The 15,920-nt window shown below is 39.9% G+C and overlaps 1 protein-coding gene and 1 non-coding gene across 3 annotated transcripts in view; both read right to left on the bottom strand.

Moving 5' to 3' along the window:
* CA10 (carbonic anhydrase 10) overlaps positions 1-15,920 on the bottom strand; it is a 440,279-nt gene that overhangs the window by 235,194 nt on the left and 189,165 nt on the right. The window lies entirely within an intron of this gene.
* LOC129080260 (U6 spliceosomal RNA) lies at positions 8,083-8,191 on the bottom strand. The gene has a single exon (XR_008530171.1). It is a non-coding gene; the product is annotated as a U6 spliceosomal RNA (small nuclear RNA).

Raw genomic sequence — 15,920 nt, forward strand, 5'->3', positions numbered from 1 at the left:
TCCATAATGACTGTTACCCTGCGCACACCTTGATTTTAGCCTGGTGAGGCCCATTTCAGACTCCAGACCTCCAAAACTATAAAATCATACATCTGCTTTCTTTTAAGCCACTAAGTTGGAGATAATGTGTTACGGCAGCATTATGGAATTAATATACATAAAGAACAAATTCAGCAGACTCAACAGCTGTGGAGGAAGAGAGTTCAGAAGGAAAGAAAGGTATGTGGATGGAGGGTAGGATGTAACCAAATAAGTAGCAGAAGGAATATCTCTGAGCTGAAAAGGGACTTGAGTTTTCAGAGAAAAAACATCCAACTGAGTCCTTTATGGAGAAATTGTAAAATACCGGGATCCTCAAAGATCAACAAAAGTCCTACAAACTTCCAGAGAGAAAAACAAACGTATAAGGTTGGTATAAAGAAACTATTATCAATCTCATCACTGAGTCGATTACTTATTTGTGCTAAGTATTTTACTTTCATCTTTGTCACATGAGGGTCCTTACCATCCAGTAAGGAAAAAGAGTCTCATTGATGTTAGACAGTTATACAGGTAGGGAGTGGTAGAAATGGAATGAAAACTCAGCTTGCCTGTTTGAAGCCCCGTGACCTTCACTGCTAGCATTGAATGATCTTGTACAACCCAGAAAGCTTGAAGACAATGGATCGGTGTCTCCTACGGGCTAAGACATAACATCTGGAAGCTGGCCCTGCCATTAAAGTGTGGGGCAGAGGGAAATGACATTTTTAGATTTACAAAAACTCACAAAGTTTACTGTCCACATAAGCTTTTCAGAAAACAAAACATCACAAAAGATAAAATTTCTGGGTGTACTTCAGAAACATAAAGCTGAGAAATAGAAATATACAGCATACCAATAAAATGAGCAATGACATCAGTGAAACTTACAGTTAATACTAAGTAATTGTTGAAAATATGGCAGTGAAATTTCATGGAATTGTTAAGTGGCTGCTCATAAAACTGAAAAGGCACAAAGTAAAAAATTAACAATCTGGAACCAAAATTCAAGATAATTTTAATGGCACAGAGCAGGTAGAAGGAAAAAGATAAAGGGAAGATATACCTGGTGCGACAAGTCCTATTTTGTTTAAATGAGGTGCTGCAGGTACGGCTTCATTTTTATGGAGAAAAGAAAATAACTCGATTGTGAAGAGTTTAAGGATAACCACTAGCAGAAAAAAAATATAAGGGGAAACTTTTAACTACAAAAATGTAGTAAATGTAAAATTTAAAGACAAATAACCAAGACAATATGATAAAGTATGAAACATGTGATTTAAAAACAAACATATCAGACATTATCATGAATGACCATTAGTTGAATCTTTTTTTCCTTGAAGGACTTTCAGTTTGGAGTTGGGGGAAGAAATAAAATAATACCACTATATTTGTTCTAGGGGAAATACCTAAAATAAAACCACATGAAAAAGTTGAAAGTAAAGGAATGGACAAAGATTTATCAAGCCAGCACCAGTACAACAACAACTTGGGTGTTGTCGACAGAGTAGAATATAAGACAAAAAGCATTATATACAAAAAAAAGGAGTATAATTTATATTGATAAAAATTGTATGTTCTAATAAAATTTTTTAATAGCTATGAATCTTAATACTCAGGACAATATGTCAAAAAATAAGAAAAAATGATGAAAGGAGAATTTTATTTAAATATATCATACTGGAAAATTTATGAATTGAATTAAGTAGAAACAAAAGTTAGGATATAGAGGATTTGACATAGTTAACATAGTTAACATTCTAGAAAGAACAAGAGGCAGAGGGAGGGGGAAGAGAAGGGAGAAAGAAAGAAGAGAGAAATAAGGTGCAGAAGGAAGAGGGAAGAAGGATTGAAGAAAGGAAGAATAGGAGGAAGGGGGAAAATTAAATTTTTTTCCCAGAAAAGAATGCAGACTATGCATTACTTTTATTTGACTAGGAACTATTTACAAAACTTGATGACATACTAGGCCATAAAGAAGCTCTCAATAAAAACATAAAACCTCAAGCCCTCTAAGTTACAGTCTCTGACTACAGTGTAATGAATTAGATATTAAAATCAAAGGTATAACAAAAATAAGTAAAGGAAAATAAAAATCCTTTGGCATTTAAAAATACTCATCTGCATAACATTTTGTGTAAAGAGAAATTTAGAATTGGTCTTGTAAAGTCCTTAGAAATCAGAAAAAATGAGAACACTGCAAGAAACCTGAGGGAAAAAAGTCATAATGTTAGTTCTGTTAATAAAAAAAATTAAACATTTCACATAAAAAAAGTCACTGGTTGGTTAAAAATGGAGGAAAAAACACCTAACACTTCCAGTTTACTTAATAAAGGTTTAGCACATAACATACAAAGAGAACCTGTAAATTAAAGATAAAAGACAAACAGGCCAATGGAGAAATGGGTAAAGCATATAAAATGGAAACTCACCCAGGAAGAAATAGAAATGGCCAATAAACATAGCAGCAGATGTTCATGCTGGTGACGAGGGAAATGAATATTGAAACATGATACAGTTGTCCATTATTTTGGAAAAAAATTTCTAAGTCTGCTAATAACCAATTTGGTTAGAATGTGGAGGTATAAGCATTTTTATACATTCTGGCTAGTGTTTAAAATAGGTTCAACTCGTTGCCAAAGAGGAGTTGGAGGAACAGGAATGAAAAAACAAGATAAAATAAAAATTTAAAAAACCCAAAATGCACAAACATAAAAATAAACTGGTTCAGACTTGTGGAGGATAATTTAGAAGTACGTATCGAAATCTTAAAGCATAGATCCTTTGTGACAGCAAGATTATCTCTAGGAATCTATCCTGCAAGGATACTCAATGTTTGGTTATTTGGAAAAAAAAATTGAAGATAACTTCAATCTGACCATAGAGTGGCTAGATAAAGTATAGCCCAGCTAAACCACAGAATACTAAGTAACTCTTAAAAATAATGCAGTAGATCTTTATGAACTGTCGTGAAGAATGTCCATATCTTGCTGAGTAAAGAGAAGCATGCACACATGAGCATGCACACATACACACACATATGTATGTATGTATACATATACAGATGCTATTTATATTTGACTATGTCTACCAAAAAAATCTAAAAGGATACATACTGCTGAACTGTCAACAATGACTTTCTGTAGGGAGAGAGTGAAACTTGGGTCTTAACTTTATACAACTGTTTTTTTTAACCTAAACATATAACATTACTTTCAAAACTCAAAAAAGTAACAAATATAGATAAGTTAATCAAGGTAGAAGCAAGATAAGATTTTAGTAGTAAGAGGACACTGGAGGCAGGTGAGGCCACATAAATACGGACCATTTTCCAGCGCTAGGTGGGCCATAAATCCTGCACTAGCATCCTAGTGGTCAAAGCAAGAAGGAAAACATAGCCAGTGGAGTGGTCCCAGAAACCATAATAACCATGCAAAGTAGGGGTCGTATTCTTGAGAGGCACCATTGCCCCAGGTCTAACAGAAATTTCCCCTGGGGCTTCATAGAAAGCGTTGATACAAATGACATCAACAGCCCTACTCAGGATAAATTCTATGATTAATCTGCTCCTGAAACTGACCGTGTAATCATTCATTAGATGAGTCTGAAGGAGGAGCAGAGTCCTTCTGGTTTGAGAAACATTACTGAGCCCTTGTTCTTCAGACAGAGACATCCATAGCAGCAGCATCACTGCAAAAAGAAATTGCTACCCACCGTACAAAGCAAAGAGCAAAGAAATTACATCCAGAAGGACACTCAGAAGAAGCAAGCCTGTGCTCCCACAAGCTCCCTCCTCCAGGACCGGAGCCTCCTTAAATCAAAGCTATGACTGAGGCTAGATAAAGACTGTGACAACTTGGAGATACGGAGAATGTGTCTAGCCTATTCATATGGGAATTCATTCATTTATATTAGCAAGCAACACATTTGTTCCTGAGCAGAACGAACAAAACACAATAATTTACTACTTAGGGAAAATATCAGGCCTGTAAATTCCAACAAAGCGACTTCTGTTATCTTATGATGCCCTGTCCTTGGATGGTCTATTAAAAAGGTAGGAAGGGAAAGCATGCTTCATGCCAAAGTGATGTGAACTGTTTACCTTGCCTGGTTGTAGGGTGGGATATAATTATTACTGTCAACATCGTATTTGTTCTTTTACCTTCCTAGCATATAACTCAAATTTGCTACTTCGTGGAGCATGAAATTACCTTTTCAATACAAATTCAATAATATTGTTGAATAAACTGTGAACAATTATCACCTCAATCAGGAAGTACTGTTTCCCCACCTTTGTCACCTTCTGGTCACTCGGAACAGCCCTCTTTGCTCAGACCACGGAAGGGAAGGACGTGGCTGTGATGAATACTCCCAAGCTGGGTAAGTAAGAACAGTCTGAAAGCTATGGGTCGGACTCCCACTGCCCTAGACGTTTCCCTCATCCTGGGATCTATCAGATGGTAATGATATTGCCGTCTTCATTATATTTAAAAAAAAAATTTATTAAGTCATCCACGGGTAGTAGACATTGTAAAAGGATAACAGAGAGATTTGTGGGGTTGCTTAGTAAGAGCCTATACTTTTAGTCATCCTAAGATCTCTTGGAGAGATCAGAGAATCAGATCACAGATTTCTATATGTTGATAATAATAATGATAAACAATAATGACAGCAATTTGACAGAAATTATGGCAATAATAGCAAAAATAAGAGCTACCCTTTGGTGAGTGTTTAATCATTATTCCAGGCATTTTGCTGTTTTATTAGTATTAGTTAATCCTCACAGCCATCCTATGACATAGGTACAGATGACAAAACTGAGGCTTCTAGAGGTTCAGTACTTTCCCCAGGGCCATTGCTGCACTGAGTGGCAGGTAGCGTTGAAGTTTAAACAAAGGTCTCTCTGTCTGTGCAGTCCATTTTTTTCCCCCTCTTTCACACTAGCAGAAAAAGTCACAGAGGACACCAAGTTCGTGACCATGTGTTTTATAATAGACATAAAATCAAGAGCTTACAAATTGGGAACCCAGGCCCCTGATTAGAAATAGTTCCTTTGGCTGCCTTTGTCTTGCATCAATGGCAAGTGGCGATAAAAAGTACCCCTGAAAGACTCAACTAGAGAATCTAGATAATATCCATTTATTCAATGTCTTTTCTTTCTGAAAGGTTTTCAAGAGCTAGTGTTGGAGGGGGGAGGGATTCTCATTTCAAAGCCTTCGGGTAGAGAGAACAGAGGATGAACTGGAAGCTAAGGCAGGGGTAGCTGATACCAATGAGAAGATTATTAAATTGTCTTGGAAAGAGACTATGGTTGGGTTAGGATGGATTTGGAAGCATATATAGGAACGGATGGATTCTAGAAATCCATAGAAGGGAAACTGACAACTACATAAGGCAAATCATTTTCATGCAGTCAAGCCAAGACTATGTTCTCACCAAAAAGTGATTTTCTTCCTTCGAACTGCAATGGGGACTTTACCCAGTTATTTCCAGTTATTTGAATCTTAATTGATTTTTGAACCTGTTTAATAATAAAAGAAAAGAATGTGCCTAATGGGATACAATGTGACTTTTTATGTGATTTTTTTTCCTAAGTGATTCTAGTTAATAATGAAGCAGCAAAAAGTATTCTTTTTAAATTGGCATATATTATGGTTGAGGAAGGCAGGGCTCTTTGAGACAAAAATCAACTCATAGTTTCTGTTCCTCATCTAGAAAGGGGGCAGGGGGAAGGGGGGGAGAGGGAGAGAGAGAGAGAAAGACTGAGGTAAAACCATCAATAGTCTCTCTCCCTCTCTATCCCCCCCACTCCCACACTCTTTCTCTCTCTATTTTTTTTCAAGTCACAAATGGACCTCCAGTGAAGAGTGAACCTCTTGGCCAATAGATCCTTTGTTACGGGCCAAATAAGAGCCAGATAAAAACAGACCTTCAATGGAAAGTTCTCGCACTTTTCATAAACTCAGGCTTAGACTTCTTTGTACAACCTGAGCTACTCTTTATCCCTCCAAAATTACTTATATTTCTATTATTAGCCTTATCTCACCCTTAAGACTGCACACTTGGTACCACTTTCCAGGCTACAATCCCAGTTCCTCTCCTTGATAGCATGTGATGTGCTGTCTCACAAATGCTACCTCAGGTCACTTAGAGAAGGAGGTGGAAGAGGGAGGAGGGATGAGGGTGATGATGGTAACAACAGGGCCGTGTCTCCGTACCAGGCACTGCACTGAGAGCTTCACATATATTCTAGCTACAAATCCTCACAACCCCAGGAGGAAAGCACTGCTTTCATCCCCATCGTAGACATCCATAAATGAAGCTTAGGAAGGTTACCTCACATACACAAGGCCATATAGCTAAAAGGCAGAACTGGAACCCTATGTGAACCCAGAGCCCATGTGCTTAGCCACCGGCATGCTGTCTCTATGAGTACCTGTCTGCTTTAGCCTGGCCCTTAAAAGCTCCTCTTGTGGGCCCACTAGGCCTGTAGGACTCAGGTTGGCTGGAACTGTCCAGGTACAGTTTCGTAAGGACTTAGAGTGACCACCCAGCCCACAGTCATCTTCTGTTTGTTTGTTGCTTAGAAATGATGATGACAAGAAGGCAAAGCTCTACTAAGAGGACAAATGCCCTAAGCTACCAACATGAGCAGACATGGCTTCGAGCACCAAGAACTTGGTACATTCTCACAGGCTTTCTGAGATCCCAGCTCTAACACCCGTGCACGTTACTTTTGAGTCCAGTACAGAAAGACTAAAGAGAAAAAGGAATATTAGGTATTATGTTATTTAAAAAGAATTTTTTTTATATGTTCCTTGCTTCTGGGGAGGTTTTAAATAAGCATGACAACTCCTTAGCACATTGAGGAAGTTTAATAAGGAAAGAATTAGCAGTGTAGAACTTATTCCCAATACCAAATGTTCAGAAAGACTCTACATGTCTAACATCAGAGAACATTAAGCAAATTATGGTGATATTAATAATGACAATAATTATGTTGTCATTATTGATAACAGCAGCAGCTAACATTTATTGAATCCTTATTCAGAATCATTTGGAATAGATTCACACTCTCATCTTTATAACATCTTACAAAGCTGAGTTATATAGTCAGCATAAGATGATGTTACTGGGAGTTTATAATAGAGTGGAAAAATAAAAAAGATATAAAATTCTATCTTTTGCAAGAGAATAGCTACTTATTGAAAAAATACTGGAAAGAAATACAGTGTAATATTAACGTTGGTTGATTCTCAAAGGTGGGACTATGTGTATTTTTTCTTCCATCTTTATTTTGTTTGTCTCTTATAAGCTTTTACAATGGGAAAACATACAAACTTTATTTAAAATAAACAAGCAATGCAGAGTTTCTCTTCTGGAGATGAATAACTGGGCAATATTTGTTCTCAAAAGGTCTTCTGGGGCCTCCAGGAAACCTTGGTTAGATTTTGTTCATCTAGTAAAAAAGCATTTCCTACTGTTATTTCTTGGATGTATGACTTCAGAATTCACAAAAGAGAACCACAGTTATAGACTTGTCAGAAATGCAAAGGTGCCTCTAGTGAACCATAAAGGAAGGAAATAAGTCACCTCGGGTATTAATTTATACTTTTCCCAGTAACTTTATTATTATCTTTTTTTTCCATGTATTTCTCACAAGAGCCCTAAGAGATGAGGACACCAGGTCTTATTAATGTCTATGTTACAGAAAATAAAAGACAATGAGAATAGTCACCTGCCAAAGCCAGGCAAGAAATTGGTAAAAATCCAAGAATGGAAGCTGATCTCAGCTCTTCATTCAGTGTTCTCTTCAATAACAACTATCTCTGCAGAGTCCTGATCACTCTTGGCAGGAAAGACACGCTGATCAGGCGATCAGCTACCTAAAATATTGATGGATGAAGGTTCTGTGTAATGCCTGCTGTCCATGCAATATATTATAAGTCTAGGCAAAAGCAAATTAATACCAATTTCATCACATCCTTTTATTTTACAGTAAATCCAAGTATAGGTTTATTATATTTTCTTTAACCATGCCACATTCACTGATACTGGCATTAGAAAAATATGGAACGTTTCATGAGTTTGCGTGTCTTCCTTGCGCAGGGGCCAGGCTAACCTTCTCTGTTTATCATTCCAAGTTCAGTATATGTGCTGCCGAAGTGAGCATGCATCACACCCTTTTAAGCAGCCATTCATGCAACACTCATTTATTGCATGCCCAGCACTATGAAAGTCCTGGGAATTCAGTGATGGTTGCCTTCAGGTGGCTGGAGGTGAGGAAGCAGACGATGAAACCTAGGAGTACGCTGCAGTGGGTGAGTCACGGGCAAGAGACATGATGAGGTGTCACTGGCTCTCAGAAGAGGGGTGCGCTGCTCCTCATTCTTTCAACAAATAATCACCGCGTGCCTTCCTGATGCTACACTCTGTGTTGGGTTCTGGGGACCATAGGAAAGAACATGTGGTCTTTATGTTCAAGGATTACCATTTAATGGGAAAGACAGAATTAATCAAATGATTATACAGACCTAAATTAAATCAGAAATGGATGAATGTGGCAAAGGATAATTAGTGCTGCAAAACCATTTGATCTATACTTTTAATTCAAGGGAGAGTTTCTTTGCCACCCTTTATTAGAAACTGAGAGATTCTCTATTTTCTCAAAGGCTTGGGCATCCACAGGAGAGTTTTTAAGTGCTGATTGGAAGCAGCTTCCTCAGTAGTGCTTATACATTTATTAAAATAATTTCATACAGTCACTATTATCACACTGCTGCTTCATTCTTCCCCTCCCCATGACTGCATATAGTAAATGCTTATCCTCTTGTCCTCAGCTTATAGATGAGATGTAAAGTTGGACTATTTTTCTCTTCCCAAGAAGCCAGGCACACACTCGCGGAGAGAAAATAGCAATCATATGTCCATTATTCATACCAAAGCATTAGCTCCTAACCTGAAGCACCTCCACTGAGGGTGACAGATCGCATCGGGACGCCTGTGTTAGAAGAAATGAAAACCTGATTATACTCTTCCTAATTTTTCTCTCTCCTACATGAAGCATGCTACAGTCATGTCATAGAACATGGCAATGTGTCAAAGCTTAATTAGCCCACACTTGTATGCCATCTACATTATGTTGGAAACTATGTTTCTAAGAACAAGGGAAAAGAGCTCAAAATATTCTGGCAGGAGGAGAGTTCTTAGAACACAAAGGAGAAAGAATAATCCAATAAGCTATTTTATATTACCAAGGCCTTAATTCTTTCTTGGATAAGCAGAAGCAGGAGAAAATTTCTTGGTTCCCATGATGCAGTAGGGTTAGGGCATCTTCTATCTAAAAATAGAAAATCCATGGCCTGATATGTATGTGTGTACTCATATGGGGATAGCATATTTGAAAGAAGTATAGTTCCTATGTTGCTGGAAGGTATCACAGGGTGACCAACCACCCTGCTTTGCCTGGGACTGAGAGGGCTTCTGGGATGCAGAAATTTCAATGCTAAAATTGAGAAAGTCTCATACAACATGGGATGTGTTCATCACCGTCAATGTGCGTCACAGTACACTGTGGTTATTTATTTTAAAAAAACCTTTTATTATAAACTTAGAAGGTCAAGTTGAGCAAATTAGCGCTGTTTCCTCTGCTCTCTCCTTCAACCGATGTGAAGGAAGATAGCTGGCTGCTCCTAGGAACACCAGAGGCGATCTTTCTTGTTCCTAAGATGGCCCACCTGTCCACATTCCCCACCTCTCTCTCACCATCTGTCTTCTCCTCTGGCCCAGCTTCCTGCACCTTAGCTGTCCCCTTCACTGCATTAGGGCTGAACATGCTCCCTGGTCCACTGCAGCGTGAGCCAGGCCTCTCGGGCCCAACTATCCTCTGTTTATGGAGCACGCCCTGAGCTCCTTTCATATGTTTCAGGGATTTTTAATGAAGGAACAGAAAAAAAAAGTGGGATAAACTTCCAAAATGATAAAAAGGCCTCACAAATCTCACAATAAAAATACACTCTTGGCATTTTCTAATACATGCATGGAGCAAGTTCTATCGCAGATTCCTTATTCACTAATTGCATGTCTGAGAGATCCAATCCCACCTCCAATGCATCCCCAATCCCTCTTTGCTTCTGAGAAGTGCAGGCTGGATGAAGGGGGCTCCAGCCTAGGCTCCTCCCACTTCTCAGGCCCATGGGAGTCAGTGAACGCAACATCAACTGTGTGGATTTTGGAGTTTTCCCTTCACACCTGGTTTCAAATGGCTATGCCATTTCTACGTTGAATATGCTGGGATGAATTACTTAATCCCTCAAAAATCTCAATTTACTCATTGTGTTGTCACAGAGATTAAAAAAAACATTTACAAGTGATATTTACATGTTCCTAACCTTATATTTACTTGTTCCTAACCTGCTTTGTTTGTTCTCACATTCAGTGTGCTAGGTAATCATGAGGCACACAGAATCTCAACAGTCAAAGAATGATGCAAGTAAGTTCTCTTTATTTTCTTCATTAAGGCAAGTAAGTGGTTGAAGATTTGCCCAAGATTGGAAATCAAAAGGGTTATCCATCAGTGTCTCAGAAATTGCAGCTGACTGTCCCCTGTGGCTCTGAGACGGCTGTAGAATTGGAAAAGGGGGCTTAGACAAGGAGCCAAAAGTGTTTGAGCAAATAGCATGTACCAAGTCTTAGGTGGGGTAATGCCTCCTGACCCCACTGACTTGTGAGATTTAACTGGGAATGGATCTAAAACATGGGGAGCCCAGAGTAAGCTCTCCAAGACTGTCGATTAGCTTGGGCAGAGTTGCTTTTCCCTTTTGGTAAAGGGAATCAAAGGGTCACGTGGCTAGTAAGTCGCATTTCTATCATTCCCTTGCTTCCCTTCTTACCTGCTTAGAATCCATAGTTCATCACCAAGGCTAGTCCACTCCCCAGCAACTCAATTCCTTTCATTAAACTCACCTGCTATATAGCTGGTTGGGTGGAGCTGCCTGCCTACCTTGTGTCTGCCCCCAAATATAGAGTGAATTTGGATAAAAACATACAACTACTGCATATTTTCATTTGTAACCATAACTCTCAAGTACTCCACATTGCTCTAGTCAAGTCACGATCCCACATTCGGGGACACCAATTTTATACCTTCTCCCCATCCTCCTTAAATTTCCCATTCCCAACCTTCAGCCCCAATCGACGGCCTTGATTGTTTGACTGAGAACATAAAGCAATCAGACAGAGGCTGCTCCATCTTCCCACGACCAAACCCACTTCGCCAGCTCCATCCACACCCAGATCCTCCTCATCCTTCCAGTTATGGGAGTGAGCTGTCACTAAACCCGCCTATGGTTAGGATCTCCTTTTTTGCCCCGGATACCATCTCCTCTTGCCTAAAGGAGAACTTGACACCTTCTCTTGCCTAAAGGTAGCTCATCTAACTTGTCTTTTTTTTTTTTTAAAGCATTACCAGCAAATTGGATTATTCCCATCTGCGTACAAATACATTCTAACATTTTCCACCTGAAAAAAAACTCCACATCTTATTTTTACCCCCATTTCTCTCTAACTACTATGTATTTATATGTACACATACATGTTTGTTTAATATCAGTCGCTGACCCGACACCCATTCAAGGCTGCAGAACCTGCAATCCTCACTGCTGTGAGTGTTGTGATTGGGAGTCCTCAGTGGCCAGACCTCTCCCAGAACTGCTTGTAGCTTGTAAAACCTCCTGCCCAAGATCATGTCCCCTTCCCAGATAGCCCGCAGTCATTGATGGCCTATGTACCAGCCTAAAGGTGAGGACCACCTTACCTCAAGGGGGGGCATTCTGAAAGGCCATCCCAACTTCGGACTCACTGTGGAGTCACCTGCACCCATTGTTGAAACTGCCTCACAGACAACCTGTTCCCTCTGCTCAGTCTTTCCTCCTTTCTTTCCCCCATAGCAGTTAAGCTGGAAAGTCCTCTCCAATAAACTTCCTGCACACAAATGTCTCTCTCAGAGTCTTTTTCTGGGGAACCTGACCTATAGTACCTCCATTAAAATGTAAGCTCCATCACTGATGAGACCTTATCTGTCTAGTTTTCAGCTATCTGCCCAGAGCCTCGAATGGGGACTGGCGCATAGTAGGTGTTCAACAAATAGTTGGTAGACAAATACATAAAGTGGCGGAGCTGGTACAAAACCCAGTTCTGTAAGATTTCAAAGCTAAAAGTGCTCGGTGCCCCGTAAATGCTACCACGGAGGCATTTCCAACTTGTAACTCTGAGATCCAGTTCAATTTGAAATTCTGCCCTCGCTGCTGCATGCACCTGGTACCAGATGAAACTTGCAGTAAGATTAATTGAAAGAACTCATTCTCACAAATGGTGAACCTGGGAGAGCTCATGCGTGGCGGTGTAATTACTTTGGTGGCATCGATACATCAGAAGGCCCCTGGAGAGTCCAGAACCGGGCTTAGCCCGAGAAGTTTCCATCTTAACTTTGAATTTCCTTAGACCTCTGTCACTTGAAGTCAAACAACATCATTTTAACAAATTTTGAGTATGTGAATAATTTCTCCTTTTCTTCTGCCCTGCTATGTAAACCGATATTAAAGCCTAGAATATTTATCATGTTGACAGCTCCTGCCTGGTAGATTAGATTTTGTGAGGAAGCTGAATTTTCCTCTGAGAGCATTCAACTCGGTATCTTCCTGTTCTTGACTTCCACTCAAGATGCGTTTGGTATTAGCTAGCTCTACACCAAAATAAAATGGGAGGCAGCCAATAGAAATAGTTGAGTATATTGGCCACCCTCCTTGCAGGCTATTGGGGAAATACAGATTCAGTTACTAAGTAAAAAGCCAATTCAGTTCAGGAAAAATGCTGTGTCTTCCAAAGGACTCCTGTCCTATCTGCTGGTTTAAAACTCACGGCATCACAGCTCATCTTCCAGGGATGTATCTAACACCCTACTTTACCAAATCACTAGGAAGGCTATGTGCCGTGACATCTGTCCAAATGCAGAGGGACTCAAACTCTGATTATGTTAATCTGATATCGATGCAAGACCATTAGTGAAATAGGTTACTCTCAACGAATAAATTGTCCTTGGCTTTCATTACTGATTTCTTGACTTCATCTGGTTCTTTGCAAAAGCCAGAGATGCAGCTGCCTTTGTACTGCAGACAAGGCCGTAACTCAAGTGAATGCACGCACAAACACGCACAAGCACGCGTGAGGCTTCCGAGCAGCTGTGCCCCCTCTCCCACAGTCAGTGTAACTGGGCAGCCATTTCTGTCTTACAGGTGAGACAAAAGACGAAAGGCATACCGAGGCAGCTCTTTCCTGGCCTCTGTTAAAGATGGGCATTCATTTTCCCAGTTAAAGCAATGCTAAATAAGATGAGCTGCTATCTCCTTTTCTGCAAAATTACAGTGAAGGGGAACTCAGACGTCTCTGGAAGTGGAGGTCAGGCATGCAGAATTAGTCACTTTTTTCTAAGGACCAAGCCCAGAGCTTCCTACCATGATTTCAGGAAATGAAAGCCATGCGAGGCAGGTGAAATTCAGAGGTAAACACTAGCAATTTGAAAGAGGGAAACATGGTGTCCTCTACTCTTTCTATTGAATTATTTTGAGACATGGGAGAGACTGAGAAACATGGAAAATATTGGAAATGAAAAGCAACCCCTTTTATAAGAGCAAAATTGCAGTGTTGACAGGAGAATGAACTTGTCAGTTTCCAGTCATCCATTCGATGGACAAAGAACCCATTTCAGGAAATCATCTACAGATGTTCTTTTGATGGCTTTTTCTTTAACAGTCAACTGGAGGCTCAGTTCTTTATAATTTGGTTTCCCAGAAAAAACATCCTCTTCTCTTAGGAGACTATTCAGTACCCTTGCGACATGCGGGATTCATTCTTGCGCAATGTGCTTGTCTCATTGATGTTAATTAACCACGGAAGGCAGCAGGAGCCTGGAGAAAGACCCCTTTCCAGAACATCCTGCAGGCCAACTCATAGCCCCTCCCTCTGTTCTCACTGCACTGGGTCTTTTAAACTATTGCAGATTCTTCTGCTCTGTATGCAGCTGGTAACATCTTCCACTTCAATTTTTAAACTTGTAGACATTTAATAAAGTGTTACTAGGTACTGTTTTACAGAATCCATCTGCTGCTGCCTCTATCTGTTGTCCTTTCTTTTCAAATGCTGGTGACTGAAGCCACTGAGACCAGGCTGGCTATTCAGAAGCAAGGTGACAGGAATTAAGACCAGAAGGGGAAGCCCTTGTCCTTTTGTGGGTTCAGGCTGGAGGGTGGGGAGAGGCTAGGTTTAGGAAGGAGGATGATGTCAGAGGCACACCTTAGAGACAACGCATTAAATCCCCTTTGATCCCGCCCTTAAGCTCTTTAGGAAACTTAATCTCCAAAGATTTACTTTCATTTTGATTGCAAACAAAATACCTTTCTACCAAAGGTAATTAATAAAACCAAGAGAGCAGAGAAAGAGACCCGTGGATTTCCCTCTTCTTAATTAGGTACACTGACAGTGTGCCATTTTATTTAATTGTTTTGGTCTCCCTTCTCACTCCACAAAAAGACTTAATATAGCTTACAGTAAAAAAAAAAAAAAGTCTATGTAACATTATGTACAACAAAAATAAAATCAAAGCAGGTTAAAGACAAATTAGAACAAAATGGCAGGATCCAGAGAGCAACTTGGTGGGTTACAACGTCCCACTAATTTTATTACAGATGGAAATCTGCTTCTGAAGGTTTTGACTCTCAAAGGAAAATGAGCAACAGTTACACTGTTCTCATGGGGGGAAAATGCACATCAATTGTGCAGGGGAAGCAAAGTTTTTCCTAGCACTTAGTGTTCAAAAAATTTCTTACCTCGGGCTTCCTTCGGGGACACCTAATGACACAATGCCCTTTACAAAATGCCAGCAGTAATTTAAAGGGTAGATACCTCCCCTAAACTGCTCATAAATCTGAGTTTTGTAAAGCAAAATGAATCTTAAAGGTGTTTGAGTTGGCAGAAGAGAACAAATTTTGGCCTGTAAGTTATCGCCTTTCAATTGATCACTTTGTTAATTTGGATTGTTTCAGGTGAAATTTTCTCCAGTAAAAGCCAATGTGGGTAGTAGAAAGAACATGAAGCCACAGATGGCCACGCAACATGGCCAACAGAAGATGGATGGAAGTGACAGCGGGCCAATTTTGTACCAAAGGCTTACGTGGCATTATGTGCTTCTGCTGGCCCTTCTGGAAGCTTCTGATCTCAGCCAAAAGGACATGCTTTAGATAGTTGCTGCCACCTTCAGCCTGGGCCACAGAACACATTGGAGCTTGACTGGCAGTTTGAATGAAACCTGTTCCAGCAGACCTGAAGACCCATGAGCAAGAAATATGTGCTTATGTTTTCTACCACTGAGATTTCTGTAGTTATTTGCTAAATAGCATTATTGTGGCAATAGCTTTCCAATACCCTGCCTTAATTACTTCACAAAGGTGTGAGACTAAGTGAGAGAATGATCAGGGATATTATTGACATGTCCAAATTTAATAGTTGAATAGTAATTGCTTACTTCGTTGATGTTTATTCCAATATATGGTTTATAGAGTTTTTAGTAAACCTGCCTGTTGCTTGGCAACAAATGAACTGGTCCTGGGATAGTCAGAGACCCAGGAAAGTGTAGTAAAAAATTGGGAACGAGTGAATAGTAGAAAATGTGGTTCATTCTGCCTAGCATTAGCAGACTCATTAGTTGACATCTTATAGAGACCCTTGTATATTGCAACAGGCACTGTGTATATTTGGCCCATCAAGTGTGGATGGGGGGCTGAGTTGGGACTGCTGTCTGAAATGATGCAAAAGTGTAACGGGGCACAGCCAGGGTCCCCACAAATGGT

The sequence above is a fragment of the Pteronotus mesoamericanus genome, unplaced genomic scaffold (genome assembly GCF_021234165.1).
Source record: "Pteronotus mesoamericanus isolate MK-2021 breed Mesoamerican mustached bat unplaced genomic scaffold, CSHL_Meso_final contig_84, whole genome shotgun sequence".
Lineage (NCBI taxonomy): Eukaryota > Metazoa > Chordata > Mammalia > Chiroptera > Mormoopidae > Pteronotus > Pteronotus mesoamericanus.